At 37.3% G+C, this 16,763-nt stretch overlaps 1 long non-coding RNA gene across 1 annotated transcript in view; it reads right to left on the bottom strand.

The window, feature by feature from the left end:
* The window catches only part of LOC145676518 (uncharacterized), a 142,590-nt gene that overhangs the window by 30,352 nt on the left and 95,475 nt on the right, over positions 1-16,763 (bottom strand). The window contains exon 3 of the long non-coding RNA XR_014129397.1: positions 13,140-13,364. This is a non-coding gene — a long non-coding RNA (uncharacterized LOC145676518). The remainder of the gene's footprint in view (positions 1-13,139; positions 13,365-16,763) is intronic.

Raw genomic sequence — 16,763 nt, 5'->3', positions numbered from 1 at the left:
CTTTATTCATCCAAATATAATACATAGAAAAGCTATAGTGGGTACGCAATACAGCGTTCACCTCTGGTGCATGGAGTCCTTAATTCAATCCCAGCTTGTTTCAAGTTAGCTTTGTGGTGCGCAAACACTATGTGCGTGGGTTTTTGTCGTGGTTCTCCTGCTTCTTCCCACTTTCTTCATTCCACCATATTCATTAATTTCTCATCATCACCGTCTCCTTTAGTCTAGCCAGTATATTCGTTGGATGTAACACTTATAATAACTTTTATGTCGATATTTCAGTATTCAATATTCATATCACACATTATCCAATATTTTCGATATTTCATACAACTAAGATCCAACGGTTTCAGTGAATCCATATTTTAAAACTAATCTATAACTCCTTTTCACTAAAAAACCTCCGCTATATTTCAAAAACAAACAATTCAGGAAAATAAGGTTTGTTCTCCACTGTTTCTATTAAAATTTTTTATTTCCTTCACCACCTAAAAACAATAAAAGAATTAAAAATTAATTATTTGCTGTATTACGATTTCCAATTACAAAATATAAGTATAAAGTTTCCCTTTTAACTTCACTACTACATTTCATCCTGGGTAATATGTTCAAACAGTCTCGGGTCTCTTTTTATTGCCTTAGCTTTCAACATAAAAACCCTTAAATTCAATCTGCGGTAACGTTAAACGTTCTGTCGCCATATAACCTCATTGTTACATTAGCGTTTATGAAACAAAACACAACAGTTTACAATAATAATAATAATAATAATAATAATAATAATAATAATAATAATAATAATAATAATAATAATTCTTACCATATAATTTCTAAATACCAGTTATACGTCTTACACAATTCATAGCTACATATGAGTAACAACATCTGCTAAGCAAAATGTTTGTCGTGCGGCTTTTCACATGGAAGAGCCCTGGCTCGATTCCCGGGGGCGCATTTCGCTAACTTTCTGTACAATATAATTTATATATACCTGTTATGTCTTACACAATTCATAGTTATGTATAAGTAACAACATCTGCTAAGCAAAATGTTTGTCGTACGGCTTTTCACGTGGAAGAGTCCTGGTTCGATTCCCGGGGCGCATTCTGTTAACTTTCTGTACAATATAATTTATATATACCTGTTATGTCATACACAATTCATAGCTACATATAAGTAACAAGTTCACACTGCAAGCAAAATATTTAGCGTACGGTTCTCCACGTGGGAGAATACTAATTCGAGTCCCGGTGCAATCATTAATGTTCATTATCTGTACCCTCCATATTACATTATACTATATCTTAGTCACGTTATAATTCCATAAAAGTACACCGAGTCATATCATTTTCAATGCCGGAAAATCCGCAATCAATTCCCGATTAAAACCAAACAGTTCCGTCCCCTTATACTCCAGACAATTACAATATATCCCTTTCCCATATAAAAGTAAACAAGTATACTACAAGAAATCTTTCCAGAAGTTTCGAGAGTGTTCTTTCCCCTATTCCAACAATAATAAGCTTGGAAAAAGATCTGGAAGTTTCCAGTGCTTTCTTTCACTCATACCAACGATCACAATTTCTAGAATTCTCCAGCAGCAGCTGTCGCGTTACATGTGCTGCATATTAATGAATTACCTTGTTCTACGTGTGTGATCTGCATATTTTATTTTCCGAAAGGTCTTTTCTGTATTCTGCTTGTCCAATTAACATTTCTTTTAACCGGAAACATTTATTATGTGTCATGTTCTTTATACAACCTCCGGCCGCACCTGCATACATTATGTGTCATTAGTATGCGGAAAAGGGTGTATCCATTTTTTCAAACGTGTATTACCAAGTGCTACCATGTCAAAATTATCGACACTCATGAATATTCATGAGTGACGAAAACTGTCTTACATACTACTGTCGAGACAAGAACAATTCTAAAGTAGATATTTTATTCAATAGCACATTAGTGAGTGCTTCCGACGTGAGAGCAGCACCTAGAAGACATGCATTCTGGATTGTTAGAGGGCGTATGCCTGGTGCAGCCTCATTAATATTTATGAAAACGTAATATTAACACGCTTATGAGTATGCAATATTTAAACGAATTATGAAAATAAAAAGGAAACTCTACTACACTTTATCCTGCTTAATGCAAGTCCCCCAATGAAGTGAAATGATTGAACAGCTGAGACAGCCATACATCACTGACGTGACTGATTGCAGGGTAATAAAAATCAGACGCGAATGAAGGAAGACGTGAATTGACTAGAGAGAAACAGGAAAGCCCCCAGAAAAACAATGCATACGGCATTTGTACGTCAGAAATCTCATGTAGTGTGGTGTGGTCCCGTTTCAAATCTCCTTTTACACTAAATGCGCATCAGTCACCACGGCCCAATCTTGAAATGAATTATACGCAATATACAAATTTAAATACTAGATGCAACTTAAGACGAAATGTATTGTTTTATATATATTTATTTCATGCAGGGAAAAGCAGTCCTATATCCTTTAAACAGCTGAACTAAGATTGAAGAATATTTCCACTAATGAAAATTTTTAATTTGAAATAAAGTACTTACAAAAGTTGAGCCTGCAGTTCAACTGTATGTTGTTGCACAATGGGTCACAAGGTACATTTCCAAATGATCAGAAGTAAAATTTTGTCTGCGATCGGATAAAATATTCTTGTATGTAGAGAATTCTCCCCACATCACATGAGGTAACAGGAGCGTATTTCAATAGGGGGATGTAGTTAGGGAAAATATCTTCAGGGGAGTTCTTGTTTCACCACTGAGAATCTCACATACTGTTAATAGGCTGTCGTAATCCGGGTTTCTTTCCAGCACTGCATTTAGTTTCTTTCTAACTTTTCCTCCTACATCTCCACACACACCTTGCAGCAATTTCTTTGCATCCTCTATGATTTCCATGGATTCTAGAAGAGTCCGCCCAACACTCTAGCTTTTTAATGCTTGTAGGTAGCCAACCAAATTGCTGTCTATGTATGCGATATCACACGCTACTTTTGAGTCATTAAACAGTTTCTGAGCAATGCCAACTGACACAATAGACTCCGATGAAAATGAATGAACAACAGGCTTAATTTTTTGAAAGTGTTCATTGTAGAAATGTACCGCCTGTATCCAAGTGACTCATAGCGTTAGCACAGGCTCCGGAGGAAGTGGCACGTCTGGCAGTTGATCTCTGTAAACTTGAACACGTTGTGGCGCCTTAACAAACATTTTTTTCGTGGAAGAAAGTAGTTGATTTACTTCGCAAAACTTGTCTCTCACCTCTTCAGCAACACGCTGAAGAGCATGGGCCGTACAGGTGAAATGAATTAAGTGAGGGTAAAAAAACTGTAAGTGCTCTAGCCGCTTTTAACAAGTGTCTGTATAGAGAACAAGGACTTTTTCTTCCTGAACTCCTCCCAGCCACAACACTTTAAGACCATCGTTTACAAAGCAAACAATCGTGGAATGATTCGTGCGTTCTAGCAATTTACTCGCAATAAGATAGTATTTAGATGGAGCATCTTCTCTTAACTTTCCAATCACTAAATTTGCTACATAACGTCCCAAAACGTCTGTTGTTTCGTCCATAGAAATCCAAATATATGAACTACCTATTTCCGTCCTAATGGTATCTATAGCTTCCCTATAACAAACTTCGAGATAACACTTTCGAAGAGTGGATTCGTCAGGAATTTTACGCCCGCAGTACTTCTCTAGAAAAGCACGGTATTTTGGCACTTGAACTTTGTTCCAAGAAATGTTTGCTGCTATCATTGCTTGGCACAAGTCTTTGAAAAACTCACTCACTAAAGTATCTTGATGCATTTGTGTCAAGAGTACTTGTTTTTTAGCAGTTCGCAAATTTTTATTTCTTGCATGGAATGCACATCGTACATGTTGTTCTAGCTGAGATTTCATTTAACATCCAATTTTTTATCACACACTTGGCACAACACCATTTTACCGTCCGTAGTAAACGCATCATCGATAGTTACCCACGATCGCAATTTCGCGGATAAAGTTGAGGCAACCGGAGACGTATGGCAAGATAGCCCCCGCCCCCCACTTTAGAAAATTGAAACAATGTTTAGGTCATTCGTTTGTACTACGTTTGTACCGTTTGTACAGCAAATATTTACGTTTGTACCATTTTCCTTATAGGGTTACTTGAGAGGTCGACTGGGGGGGCTATCTTGGCGCCAAGATAGCCCCCCGTATCACAGCACAAAAAATTGGAATACACCATTCGAAAGCAAATCGTTTGTACCGTTTGTACCGAAAAAAGTTTTGTTTGTACCCTGATAGTTTTCGAGAAACATGGGATGACATTTAGGGGGGCTATCTTGGCGCCAAGATAGCCCCCCCCGTATCACAGCACAAAAAATTGGAATACACCATTCGAAAGCAAATCGTTTGTACCGTTTGTACCGAAATAAGTTTTGTTTGTACCCTGATAGTTTTCGAGAAACAGGGGATGATATTTTGGGCGGGGGGCTATCTTGGCGCCAAGATAGCTCCCCCCCGTATCACAGCACAAAAAATTGGAATATACCATTCGAAAGCAAATCGTTTGTACCGTTTGTACCGAAAAAAGTTTTGTTTGTACCCTGATAGTTTTCGAGAAACAGGGGATGATATTTTGGGCGGGGGGGCTATCTTGGCGCCAAGATAGCCCCCCCGTATCATAGCAGAAAAATTGGAATACACCATTCGAAAGCAAATCGTTTGTACCGTATGTACCGAAAAAAGTTTTGTTTGTACCCTGATAGTTTTCGAGAAACAGGGGATGACATTTGGGGGGCTATCTTGGCGCCAAGATAGCCCCCCCGTATCACAGCACAAAAATTTGGAATATACCATTCGAAAGCAAATCGTTTGTACCGTTTGTACCGTAAAAAGTTTTGTTTGTACCCTGATAGTTTTCGAGAAACAGGGGATGACATTTGGGGGGCCTATCTTCGGGTCAAGATAGCCCCCCCGTATCACAGCACAAAAAATTGGAATACACCATTCGAAAGCAAATCGTTTGTACCGTTTGTACCGAAAAAAAGTTTTGCTTGTACCCTGATAGTTTTCGAGAAACATGGGATGATATTTTGGGCGGGGGGCTATCTTGGCGCCAAGATAGCCCCCCCGTGTCACAGCACAAAAAATTGGAATACATCATTCGAAAGCAAATCGTTTGTACCGTTTGTACCGAAAAAAGTTTTGTTTGTACCCTGATAGTTTTCGAGAAAGAGTGGATGGCATTTGGGAGGCTATCTTGTACGCCAGATAGGCCCCTAATATGTACTTTTTCCATGCCCATTAATAAGTATTATGTGCCTATTCATGTGAATTTAAGTGTATTTAGAACTCTTGTCGTACATATCCAAATAAAAAAAAGGACTTGTTGGGAATAACGCAACGTTAAAATTGAATCGGCGAGTGGGAAAACAGTGTGAGTTCAAAATTATTCATTTTGAGTTAAAGGCGAAAATAGCACTAAAGATGTAGAACTACACGTTGTAATGAAGAGCAGTGCAATTTGGAAGACCTCGCACGTTATGCAGAATACTATAACGTCGACTGTACATTTGTGGCATTAACAAACGTAAATTCTTTCTTCAAATATCTCAAAATGCGTTTTGTGGACTAGTAGTGTTTTTCCGCTCAACGATTCAATTAAATTTTCTCTATTTGTGCCCTTTTCCGTAAGTAAATACCGTAAAAAGAATAACAAAGTGTGTACAAATTCAGAAAGAAACTGGATTTACAGAAATAACCTTAAACAAAGGAAACTAAAAGATGAAATTTTGCTCACCTAAACTGCGTCCTTCCACGTTTCAGCTTTACACCAACTGAAAGAATTAACTGTTTATATCTGTCACATTAACGGCTCGAGAAGTTTGCCGCTTTCATAGACAATAGACGAAAGCAAATTGGCCATTGCTGAATAATACGTATTTACTTAAGGAAAAGGGCAGAAATAGGGAAAATTTAATTGAATCGGTGAGTGGAAAACCACTACTACTCCACAAAACGCATTTTGAGATATTTGAAAAAATAACTTTCTTTTGTTAATGCAACAAATGTACAGTCGACATTATAGCATTCTGTTATAACGTGCAAGGTCTTGCAAATTGCACTGCACTTCATTACAACTTGTAGTTCTATATCTTTAGTGTTATTTTTGCCTTTACTTCAAAATGGTTTACTTTGGATTCACACTGTTTTCCAACTCACCGATTCAATTCTAACGTTGAGTTATTACTGAAAAACTCATTTTTTATTTTGATACGCACAACCAGAATTATAAATACACATCAATTCACATTGATAAACATATAATACTTATTAATGGACATGGAAAAAGTACACATTAGGGGCCTATCTGGCGTACAAGATAGCCTCCCAAATGCCATCCACTCTTTCTCGAAAACTATCAGGGTACAAAGAAAACTTTTTTCGGTACAAACGGTACAAACGATTACATTTCGAATGGTACATTTCAATTTTTTTGTGCTGTGATACCTGGGGGCTCTCTTGGCGTCAAGATAGCCTCCCACCCCAACATAACATCCCCTGTTTCTCGAAAACTGTCAGGGTACAAACAAAACTTTTTTCGGTACAAACGGTACAAACGATTTGCTTTCAAATGGTGTATTCCAATTTTTTGTGTTGTGATACGGGGGTGGCTATCTTGGCGCCAAGATAGCCCCCCCAAATGTCATCTCCTGTTTTTCGAAAACTATCAGGGTACAAACAAAACTTTTTTCGGTACAAGCAGTACAAACTATTTGCTTTCGAATGGTGTATTTCAAATTTTTGTGCTGTGATACGGGGGGCTATCTTGGCGCCAAGATAGCCCCCCTCCCAAAATATCATCCCATGTTTCTCGAAAACTATCATGGCACAAACAAAACTTTTTTCGGTACAAACGGTACAAACGATTTGCTTTCGAATGGTGTATTTCAAATTTTTGTGCTGTGATACGGGGGGCCTATCTTGGCGCCAAGATAGGTCCCCCAAATGTCATCCCCTGTTTCTCGAAAACTATCAGGGTACAAACAAAACTTTTTTCGGTACAAACGGTACAAACGATTTGCTTTCGAATGGTATATTCCAATTTTTTGTGCTGTGATACGGGGGGGGGGGCTATCTTGGCGCCAAGATAGCCCCCCGCCCAAAATATCATCCCATGTTTCTCGAAAACTATCAGGGTACAAACAAAACTTTTTTCGGTACAAACGGTACAAACGATTTGCTTTCGAATGGTGTATTTCAAATTTTTGTGCTGTGATACGGGGGGCCTATCTTGGCGCCAAGATAGGTCCCCCAAATGTCATCCCCTGTTTCTCGAAAACTATCAGGGTACAAACAAAACTTTTTTCGGTACAAACGGTACAAACGATTTGCTTTCGAATGGTGTATTTCAAATTTTTGTGCTGTGATACGGGGGGGCTATCTTGGCGCCAAGATAGCCCCCCCAAATGTCATCCCCTGTTTCTCGAAAACTATCAGGGTACAAACAAAACTTTTTTCGGTACAAACGGTACAAACGATTTGCTTTCGAATGGTATATTCCAATTTTTTGTGCTGTTATACGGGGGGGCTATCTTGGCGCCAAGATAGCCCCCCAGTCGACCTCTCAAGTAACCCTATAAGGAAAATGGTACAAAGGTAAATATTTGCGGTACAAACGGTACAAACGTAGTACAAACGAATGACCTAAACATTGTTTCAATTTTCTAAAGTGGGGGGGCTATCTTGCCATACGTCAACCGGAGCCATTTCTAACTTCGACGGTCAATACAGAACACGTACGTTTTGCAACTGCAATACTAGAGTACTGTCATTCAGTTGAACAAGCGAAGTTCTTTGAAAGCTTAGGTTACCTGCTATGATATTGCCCTTGTCGCTAATTTCTTGGAACGAACTCTTGCAGTAAATTCCTGGAAGCACACTTTGCTTTCATCTTTTTTCCCATCCGACCTCCGATAACAATCAAATAAATTTCATTTTAGGAATTTCCTGGCCAGTCGCCTGTCAGGCACGTGATCTGTCTTCCTCCAGAGTTAAGAATAAAGGGCGCTGCTTATGTACCCCGGAGGGAGGATTTTTACTTGTACCCTCTTATATTTCTTTTGTTATCGGCGAAAATTCTGCGAAACATAGTTTGACAAATGAAAAAAAGAGAGAGAGATTACTCTTTCGGTAAAGAAACGAAAAGATAGATATGACAAAATTGAATCTAGATGCAAGCCTTGCACAGTTGGAGAGTTTTTTTTTTTTTTTTTTTAAATTAAAATTTCAGTAAACGCAAAATTTTAAGATCGTTTTATGTAAAAAAAAAAATATGTAAAAACCATAGAAATATGTAATATTGGTCAAAATATGTAATATGAAACTTGAGATGAAGCACCCTACAGGTGTGAATCACAAACATTTAAGGATTTGACGAACCTACATATGAAGGAAAAAATATGTAATTACATACAAATCTGGACATTAATTATTTACGTATAGGCGATTTATAACAACTAAGTTCCCCAACAACTTCGTATGAGTAAATTCATCTTTATTGCGATCGAAGTTTGGCTGTTGCGCTAGTTAGCCAGTATTATTGCTTTTGCGTTGTCCTTTTGATTCTAACGACCTCCTACTATATAATTAAGGCAAATTACACATTCGCTTTTGTGTCAAAGGAATCAATCCAACAAATTACTCTCTCGACTTACGAAAGCAATCAAGCAATGATAATTAAATGAATTAGTTATCATGCAATATTCTGTATCACTATACTAATTTGAACTTAGATATGGCCATTGTTAACGGTCAGCCATTAGATACTAAGTTAGGGCTGCAGTACTGCTTTCGCTTGCCTCGTAGTAGTTGAGTGTTCTGAGAAATGCGTTGATGTTCACAAACCATATAGGCATCTCACCATTTGTGTGAACACACACACATATGCAAAATCAGTTTCTATTGGGAACTGAACCAGAGGCCATGTGTGGAAAACGAATATACTCTGACTATTTGACTATACAACAGCACTGGTAATATGCAATAAAGTAGCGTTCTCAAATTGTGGTCCGTGGAGCACAATTGGTTCTCAATGTCTGCTCTGTATGGTCCTCTTAAAGTCAATAATATTTTTTTATTTATTTTATTTGTTTACTCTTTATTTTAAATGGAAGCTGAGGAGCTCTTTTTGAATAAAAAGTTTCTTGTCAAGTTCAAAGAGTGTTTTGTTCTATCTATCTATATTCTGGATAAAAAAAGTATATTATATCTATTATGAACAAAATAGGAATACATTTTCATTCATTCACTAGCTGAAGTGCCCGTACTTCGCACGGAGAGAATAGATTTATGGGGAATATTTCAATAGTGTTCCTTCTTAGAATATATATTTCAACGAAAGTGTAATGATAAAAATACAGAAGATATTCTATTTTTCTCATAAATATTGAAACATCTTATTGCCAGAGAACACGCCTTTACACGTCAAATTGATATCATTTTACTTAGGTAAAAAAAAAAGTTTAAAAAAAACAGCTTGAAGTGGGTACTAACTATCTTCTAAAAGTCATTTCGAACGGGCCAGACGTTTCCCCGATCCTCAAAACTAAGAATTCGACACAAGTCTGTCATTTTTAACATTTTATTTTTCATCTACTCCAGCACATCCTCTGCAAATAGGGATGAACTTGAACATAAACGGTACTAAGAGCATCACTATGCATTTCAGCAACCCTAAAAACTATGGATTTGAAAGTAATATCAGTAATATCAGTCATTTTAAATTAGTTTTACATGTCACAATTTCACCCACCCCGTAAGGTGCTAACGGACGCTGAATTTGAACTTAAATGACATCTGGAGTGTCACACTTTATCTAAGCGATAGATTCGCTAAACAATAGATTCGACATTAATATTGGTCGTTTCTTATCGATTTTAGATATGTATGTCTGGTTCTCTTGCTTCTCCCTAGGAGGGATATATCTACACGTGTATCGTTCCTATCTTCTGGTTATTGGTAACCACCATCAGCCTACTTCCATGGAATAGTTTGCATGCAAACAAAACCAGAATTTTTCTTTGGAAGTCAAAACACATAGATAACATTATTTAAGAGACGACTACATCAATCTTTTTGTATCTCCTGGAAACAATAGAAAGTTGCTGATTCTTTGTAACAATTGCATCATTGGACACATTGATAATTCACGCGTGGCCCTTTGGACACTTTTACTCTTGATAAGATAAGTTGATTTACTTGCTAATCTCATTTGGTAATGTTTACCTTTATATTTTTTGTTAATCCGTCGTTGGTAAATGCAGTCCCTTAACTTTGAAATTTTATTGAGGTGCAAACATTGATATTTAGACTCTAGTAGAAAAAATAGGAAGTTATTTATTCCAGTATCAAAATATTAGATATGAAATCCCCCCCCCCCCCGAAAATTTAAAACCTTAATAAACATTTTTATTACCTCTAGGGGACCCAGTGGCGCTTCACTACAGTAGGGTCTAGATTACATTTATGCTTCATCTTAGAGAAACGTAATTTATTCAAATGTTGGGGTAGCAGCAGCATTTCAAATTATATTAAGTTCTTTGGGAAATAATATTGTGGAGGACCCATTTCATGTTTTATAGTTAAACTCAACTAAGAAAATATACTTTATTTGGGAGGCCCTTATAGTAGACAGTTTACTGAAATTGGCCCACATCACGTTTTTGCTTTATTTAATTGATTTGTGTTGTTTCTCTCGTGTGGTGAACCTATTCCATGCTTCATTTATTTATTTGTGTTCGTATAGTGTCACATGGAGTAAGAAAGTTTTGTCTTGAAGTAGGGCCCCCTCGAACGGTAGGAAGCTTAAATGGAGGAGCAGTTGCCGCTCTTGCCCCCACGAGTTACGGCCCTGTGTAAGTGACGGAGGAATGGGAAGAAATGGGCGATTTCCCAAAGCAAACACAAGTGTGGTAGTGGTGTGCACACTAAATTGGGATTATTTTCACAAGGGTAGAGGTAGCGTTATCTAAAGTGTTCCTAATGCACTCTCAATTCTCCTATAAACTAACAAGGAACCCTAGGTATCTATCAGAGCCCGATTTTCATGAAACTTTGTATATAGAGAGAGTACCTCACGAAACTCGCACAGCCAAAATTGTAGCTGCAGAGTCCAAGAGGTTGGGACACTAGGGCCCGAGAAAGATCAAAAGTGGAACGTCAGTACATTAAGGACATGGTGAGAAAATGCATGTTTTTCTTTAAAACTAATCAATGTAACGACACGACATAAGCATACATGGATACGAGATGGCCGATATGATCTGTTAAAAGTTATAAAAAGAATATCCGCCATCTTGAAAGAGGCCATGTTGAAACTGGTGCGATTGGTGTAAATGAGAAGAGGGTCATCCAATGCATTAATTTGAACGTAAATTGCCACAAAAACCTATTGGTGAAGTCTGTTGTGGGATTATTTTATTCCTGTGCTTCTGGTAGAGTGGTTTAGGTACAAGATAAGCAAAGTGTATCCCGTGACACTCGAGCAGATGAAGGGTATAGAGCGCTATAGGACTGATATGACGTTCTGATTTCTGTTCGAATTAATTTAAGTCGAATAAAAAGTTACAAGTTAATGTCAACCATGTTATTATTATGAAGATTGAACCCACCATATCAGCAAATCCACACCAATTACATGTTGACTCTGACACAAATGATGTAGTGCTAAAATTATATTTCACTCGGTTTTCTAGTTCCACTGATCCCACTCATAGCGCTCCATAATCTGCATTTGCTCGAGTGTCATAAGATACACTTTGCTTATCTTGTACCTAAACCACTCTACCAGAAGCAGAAGAATAATGTAATCCCACAAAAGACTTCATCAACAGGATTTTGTGGCTATTTACGTTCAAATTAATGCATCGGGTGACCCTCTTCTCATTTGCACCAATCGCACCAGTTTCAACATGGAATTTTTCAAGATGGCGGATATTCTTTTTATAACTTTAGCAGATCATATCGACCATCTCGTATCCATGTATGCTGATTTCGTGTCGTTACCATGATTAGTTTTAAGGAAAAACGTGCATTTTCTCACCATGTCCTTAATGTACTGACGTTCCACTTTTGATCTTTCTCGGGCCCTAGTGTCCCAACGTCTTGGACTCTGCAGCTACAATTTTGGCTGTGCGAGTTTCCCGAGGTACTCTCTCTATACGCAAAGTTTCATGAAAATCGGGCTCTGATAGATACCTAGGGTTCCTTGTAAGATATTATGAATTTTTGTCTTATGTTAATGCAAGTGTTCCTGGAGAAAGTGAGAGCGCTCTTGTTTTTAATTCTGAAAATGAAATGGAACATACGTAACTATTAAATAATGGAACATGAATTACGGTATATACTATATTTAATAACTAACTAGTGATTAATCAGACCGATGTTTTGTTTGGAAATAACTTTTGAAGTAATATACATTGAACAATAATTGTATGTATATTATATTTGAAAGTGAATAGTAATATTATTATAGTAATAATAATGAATATAATCTTCTGGAACTTCTGAAATAAAAAAATCTGAAAATAGAGAAAACATTTTTCCTGTTCTTATTTTGTAAACATTAAAGTAATATTTGGGAGCAGGGAACACGCTCGAGTATGCACACAGATGCCTTTTATATTTCAATCACGGTTGTCACAATCCATGATCGATACTGGGATCCATTTATGCTCCCAGCGGCTTTTGAAAAACTTGACGGAAAAACAAATATAGTTTCGAATTTCAGAAAACAATTTCAATTTCAGAATGAGGCGGAATTTCAATCACTGGTTTTGTAGTCTGTATTTCACTGTTCTGTTCTCCCTTTTCAAATTTACTTATTTAGAAAATGACAGTGTTATTTATGTGATGTATAAGTACTAGACCATACTTTGATGTGGCACAACTTTTGATATGGAAAGAAAATAGATGGCTTCTTTTGTGCTATAACACTTTTTAATATCGGTTTTCCGTTATGTGATCAGTTTGAATGTCATCAGGTCACCTGTAATCGCAAAGACACATTTATTTTCGCACCATTTTGCATAGTTAATCAGTCTACTAATCATAAAATACTTACCAATCATGTCCCTCAGGTCCTGTAGAGTGTTGATGTTGCGGAAATAAATTTTATCCCACTACATCGGAATACCCCGTGCAATGTTCTGCGGCTTTGGTGCACCCGGTCCATGCTCAAAACGCAAACGATGATGAATTTCCTACATGTTGGCTGTGGAATACAGACGTATTCATCGAATTCGTTGCTCCAGAGGAGTCCTACTAATCGTCATTTCAGAACTTCGAACTGTAAGAAAAGAAGACACTTTAGAACATTACAATATGATAGACCCTAGTTCTGCTTCACGTTACAAGTTAAACCTGCCAGAAAATGGACTTTTGCTAGAAGTTACGGTGATCAAACTTTGATCTATTATTTATGGACACCCGATATATATATATATATATATATATATATATATATATATATATATATATATATATATATATATATATATATATATATATATATATATATATATATATATATGGGTGAACGGTAACTACGTGGACAAACTTGGACGGATATTACATCTAAAAAGAAGCAACAAAGTCCTAGTGAACATGGGGAAGTTCCGTTCCGTTTAGGAGTGCCAGTGTCGAAAGCGTGGGAACATGAACTTCAGAGGCTAACAGCTTAAAAACAATACATCGTAGAGAGTGCGGTTAAAAATATCACTTAGAAAGTCATACGGGATTCTCCAAAGGAACGGAGGGATTCCTGGACATGCTGTAAAGGAAAGAAGTGTCACACGTTGTCAAATCCGTGCGCACACGTAACTGCGTTTTCAAACATACATTTTTCAATAGAATAGGTACGACTTTCTAAGTGACGTTTTTAACCACACTCTCTACGATGTGTTGTTTCTAAGCTGTTGACCTCTGAAGTTCATGTTCCCACGCTTTCAAAACTGTCACTCCTGAACGGAACGGAATTTCCCCTTTTCACTAGTACTTATTCTTTTTAGATATACTGTTACCCGTCCAAGTTTGTCCACGTAGTTACCGTTCACCCTACAACATAATTACATAATATTATGTAATATGTACATAATAAAGAATTTTTAGTTATATTCCCAGGTTTGTTCCCTTTAGTTTAAAGGAGACGGATGATTAATGGAAATGAACTATTGTAAAATTATTTCTTTTTTCTCTCCTATCGGGAATCGAACCCAGAACCGTTACACATAATATTATACATATAAATTTTATTGTGTATAAAAATGTAGTACATGAAGTTTATTTCCAATTTATCTTTCACCACGATCTAATCAAAAAATAAATAAATAAAAATCGCATTACTCCTTTCTTCCTCGTTAAGCAAATGAACTTCTACGATACGCAGCATGTTACAGTCGAATAAATCTGATATTTTTTGAATCAGTTTGCATTATTAAATTTCCAATCTAGTACACAAGATATTCCAGATGTAGAAATCAATAAATTATATGTAGCTATCTGGGTAAAAGAGAAGAAGAAAGAATTATAAGAATCGTCCGTAGTCCAGCAGATAAGCGAAAGAGAACAGTCGAAATGCTTAGCCATGTGTAAGTTTGCACCGTCATCAACATTTCTAACGTCAGCAGTGTGGTTGGCAAACTTCCTTCTTGGACAATCAATGCGCAATTTGGACTGCGTTCGCCACAGAAAAAAGAAAGAAAGTAAAAAGATAGAGTCAAAGCAAGTGAAAGTACTTGCATCAACTTGTCCTCTAACCACTAAGTAAAAAGAAAGGGAAGGAAGGAAGAGGGAAATGAAGCCAAGAAACTTTAAAGGGAAGTCCCACAAACACTGTTAAGAGTCAAAGACTTCACGCACAGTCAGCGACCAACACTCACACAGGCATTTCCTTCCTGTTTGACTTTCTTCGAAAAAGTTGCGATCGCTTCCATATGTACGCAAAGATGAATGTTAACATAAAATTATATGAAACGATATCGAAGCTACGCACTTTAGCAATTTTTTCACTTTGTCCACATTGTGTTAAATATGTGCGCCAACATTGATTTTTAACCCATTAGCTTACGAGGCATTATTATTATTATAAATTTGTTTCATTTGAAATGAACTAGATTTTTACGGCCATATTCAGAAACTACTATTTTTTCCTGATTAGCGTCGTACTACGGATTAGGCTGATGCATGATCATAATTTCTGTATTCAATAAATACGTTTTGTGATATTATCCACGACTTATATCGGAAACTGTAAGCCACGACTTTTCCGCAGGGTTATCCAAATGTAAGGTGTGATCAAAAAATACGGTGAATGAATTATTTAGCAGCAATTGCTGACGCTACAACTATTTAATGTAATTTGTCCGATAGCCTGATCCGTTGAGACACGCAGGATCAAGTTGGAACATGTTCTGACTTGTCAGTCAGCGTCCAGAGTCGCTAGAGTGAGGTTATGTTTACCATGTCTGTCGCGTATCATGGATTTCGAACAACACATGAACATTAACTTCTGTTTCAAGTTACAAGAAAAATGCCAAAGAAACTTATTAAATGTTGAATTGATGTATGGGGATAATGCTGTAACCCTGGAGACTGTTTACAAGTGTATGAGTCATTTGAAAGCGGAAATGAGTCGGTAGAAGATGAACAATTAACCGCCACGTTAACCTCAAAAACAGAAGAAAACGTGCAAAAAGAGGCAAATATTCTTCGTTCAAACAAGCAAATAACTATTCAAGAGCTTTTCAAAGAACCAAACATCCCGTACGGGTCCGTCTAAAGCATTTTAAAAGCGGATTGGCAAATGAGAAGGGTGAGTGCGAAATTCGTTCCCCACACCTCGCTTTTGATAGCGCGAATTTTTGGCCAAAACAATATTCCTGTTTGTCCATATCCACGATAATCTCCGGATAGAGCACCATGCGACTTCTGGCTCTTAGCAAAAAACATGCTTTCATAACCGTAATCTTTAGTTGTAAGTGAAACCAACTATATCATCTCAAATCTACAGACCTTTCTTTCTTTCCTTCCAGATGGTGACGCTGTTTGTTGTTAGCGTTAGAAAGTGTTGGAAAATGGGTGAAACATTTTAAGGATGGAAACACGAGTATCGAAGATGAGTGTCGCAGCAGGCGCACTCGAACTGCCTCTACGAAACGCAACAAGGTAAGGGTTGCTGACCTGATTAGGGGAGATAGTCGTATCACTGTGAGTGAAATGTCTGCAGAAATTGGTGTTGGACTTGCAAGAAATGATTCACAGCTTAGGTTATCGGAAGATTTGTGCCCGTTGGGTCCCATGTTTATTAACCGACGATCACAAACGTCAGAGACTAATCATTACCCAAACCTTTCTTCAGAGATTTCGACATCAAGGCGATGACTCTTTGACGAGTATTGTGACTGGAAATGAAAGCTGGTTCCATAATTATGAAACTGAAACCAAACGACAGAGTATGGAATGGCACCACTTGAATTCGTTACCAGGGATGGTACCGAGACCGAGACGGACTTTTATATACCGAGACGAGACCGAGACCGAGACAGACCTCTATAAATCGAGACGAGACCGAGACGAGACCATGGTCAGTCTCGAAAGTCTCGGTCTCGTCTCGAATATTTATAGTTATTTTGCCTTTACTAAAAATTTGTTTCGTTGCTGTATGAGATAATATGAGAACGGTTGACTA

The sequence above is a fragment of the Thermobia domestica genome, unplaced genomic scaffold (genome assembly GCF_964235325.1).
Source record: "Thermobia domestica unplaced genomic scaffold, izTheDome1.hap1.1 HAP1_SCAFFOLD_191, whole genome shotgun sequence".
NCBI classification, from domain to species: Eukaryota; Metazoa; Arthropoda; class Insecta; order Zygentoma; family Lepismatidae; genus Thermobia; species Thermobia domestica.
This window is presented reverse-complemented; position numbering and strand designations above follow the sequence as displayed.